Here is a 3,329-nt window from a genome sequence, read left to right as displayed (position 1 = left end):
GTTCCTCCCAAGCCTAGCATGTTGAGTAGGATGGGGAGGGGGAGGGGCTGCTGGTTTCAAGACATTTAAACCTAGGAGGCTCCCTGGACATGGAAAGTTCAGATAGATCTTAAAGAATCGGCTGGTGGTCTTTGGTCTGCTGTAGAAGAGAAGTAGTTGTGTGTCAGACTTTGGGAAATGGGGTTTAGGCCCTAATCAACCCTAATTAGCAGCCATGAAGGAATTTAAACATCCTAGGATGGTAACACTGAGGCCCTAGTTCTGGACCCTACCTAGCCTTGTAACTGGCCAGGGAGAAGCCCATGGGTTGAGGTTTCCTGTGACTTCCTCCCACAAGGGGCCACCAGAAATTCAGAGCCAGGTGCAATAAAGTTAAGAGTTGAGGCTTGGTACTGAGAGTCCCCCACAGTGTTCCACTACCTTTCAGGCCCCATCTGCGCAGAGACCTAGGAGCCATGAGCTCTGCCTGCTCTGCTTTCTCCCCAGTCAGGGGCTGCAGAGACTTCCCTTACCAGAATGGAAGATGAGAACTGCTGCCCTCAGGGCTTTTGCTACACACACACACACACACACACACACACACACACACACATCTTCCTACAAAGTATGCTGCCTGAAAAAAACACTGAATTGAGAGTTAAAAATACTGTACTTAGTACTAGTCCCTCCTTCTCTGTGACTTACTAGTTATATAACTGGGCACATCACTCCATTTTTGGAAGCCCAGTTTTCTCATCAATAAAATGGAATGACTGGACTAGAAGATACATATAAACATGATAATTTTCCAGCCAAACCTTTTAGCATCACCTGAGGGACAGTTCTCAAACAGAGAGTGGCCAAGTCAGGTTGTTTTTCATTTCTCTGGACATTAGTTTCCCTATTTATAAAAATAAGAGGGTGGTCCTCAATAAGCAGGGCCTATCAAAATTACTTGGGAGGCTTTTTAAAAACATAGATACCCTTGTCCCACCCCAGACCCCTACCATATATATATATATATATATATATATATATATATATATGTACACACACACACACACACACACACACACACACACACACACACATACACACACACAAAACGTGAGGCATGGAATTGTCATCCAAAGGGCTTGAATCTGTCTGAATACCTGATAGCCAATGATCATATATATGTAGGTTACCAGCAAAGCAGAAACAGCTCCCCTGCTTGCTGGTTATTTTCTGTTTGCCTTCTCAGCCTTTCTCCACCCTACCCGTGGAGGCTGACCTCTGTGAACTGCATCACCAGGGCTCGCTTGTCCTCTGGCTTCTGAGTTCAGCTAATGAGGACCAGAGGCAGATCTGAGGATGGAAGGAGAGCCTGGCTGTGGTTCCCCCGCCAGCAGCCTGACAGGCCAGGCTGAGGTTCTCACACTGGCTGTGCTCCTCCATGACTGCAGCTCAGATGCCCACTCTGGATTTCAGGCTCAGGGGTGGCGGCAGCTTCCTGCTGTTGCTGGTCTCTGGGTCCCTTCAGCCCTGACTAGTGTCCTTACCCTTCCCCCATCTCTGCCACATCATTATGTTCTCCTCAGTTATACTTTGGAGTGTGCCAGCACCCTGACTGAATACCAGTCACCAGCAGAGCAGAGGCACTTACCCCTGCCCACAAAGAACAAGTTTATCTAATTTCATTCCTATGGATAGTATTTCTTGTTTGTTTCAAAAATAAGCTTTTATTCTACAGTTGGGTGTTTTTATGATAAATTGCATATTGCAGGGGCAGGAAGTGGGTTAGGGCTGCCTGGAATTAGGCATTCCTTCCTCTCTGTACCCAAAATGACCTGACAGCATGACCCTTCTCACAGTGCTTTGTAATTTTCTCTTTACTTGTTTGCCTCCCCTATAAGAATGTGAGCCCATTCGTCCATTCATTAATTCATCCAACAAATGATTACTGTGCACCGAGTTTGTGCTAGCCACTATTTAGATGCTAGGGCTTAACAACTTCAGTAATAAACAGGCTCTGTCCTCACAAAGTGCACAGTTCAGTTTAGGCAGCAAGTATACAATTATAATGCAGTTGAAGTAGTTGAGGTATGAGGGTATGACTCAAGTGACATCAAAAAGACATCAGAATGATTAATTGTGCCAGGAGGGGTTGAGGCAGCTGGGGATAAATCCTCAAAGATGGGTTGGTATTTACTAGTAAATACCAAAGGAAATGATGTTCTTGGTAGAAGGAATTGCCTATGTCCTTAGAGGCCCAAGAGACACACTGAAATCATGGAAATGCCTGTAGTACTGTGGTGAGCTGGGGAGTGAACAAGGTGAACCAGGAACAGTAGGCATGAGCCATGTCAGAAAGGATCTGAATGTTATGCTATGGAGTTTGGACTTAATCTAGTTTGGACTTAATTCTGTTCCTTAGCTTCTCTGATTGTTCCTGAATCTTACATACCAGATACATAAAGAATGAACAGAAATGGTGACCACACATCACTCTGGGCTCGCTTTGCTTCCTCCTGTGGCCCTTCTCACCCAGCAGCCTCCTCTATCTCTGACCCCTGTGCCTTTTTTCCCACAGGATACTTGCTTCTCACTTGATTTGCCCCACTTAGCCAATATTGTAATCCAGCTCTAAACTATTTACCTTATTTCTGATCCATTGATGGATCTCAGTTAATCTCTCTTATGTCTGTTCCAGACCCTCAGAACACTTCTAACCACCTCTGAAAGCCAGTCACCCTCATCCCATCCCAGCCCTACCCCACCTGTAGACCTGGGAAGCCAAGTAGGGGTTTTTGGAAAGAACTGAATACAAAGCTGGAGCTGTATGCAGGTGAAGACAGGAATATATATTTGGAAGTCATAGCCACAGTGAAGGCTGTATGAATATGATTAACCAAGGAGGGGCTCTTAAGGGAGCAGAGAAGACAGACCAGACCAAGCCCTGGGGGTCATGACATTTAAGGGCAAAAACAAAAAAAGGAGAAAAGCACACAGATAAACAGATATGCTGGGGATGTATCTGGAATATCCAGATATACCCATGTCCAAGTATAAACTCAAAGGGAGAAAGAAACACCCAGAGAAGTATATGCTTACACAGGTCATCTTGGTCTTTGTAGTTTGGTTCTCACCGTCTAGAACAGGTGATAGATGCTTCTGCTTCCCCATTGTGAAAGGTCAGAAGCTTTAAAGACAGGGGACAATGACCCTCCTCCATTCCTGTGTGCTCTTATCAGCTCACAGTCTGTGTGAGGCTCAAGTCCTGGAACCCTAGCCCAGGGGATTACTGCAGTTCCCTCCTACCCTCTCTGTTTATATGAGTCAGCTGAGGAATACAAAACCTGAGGATCATC

Source organism: Manis pentadactyla, chromosome 9 (assembly GCF_030020395.1).
Source record: "Manis pentadactyla isolate mManPen7 chromosome 9, mManPen7.hap1, whole genome shotgun sequence".
NCBI classification, from domain to species: Eukaryota; Metazoa; Chordata; class Mammalia; order Pholidota; family Manidae; genus Manis; species Manis pentadactyla.
Note: the sequence above shows the minus strand (reverse complement) of the source record.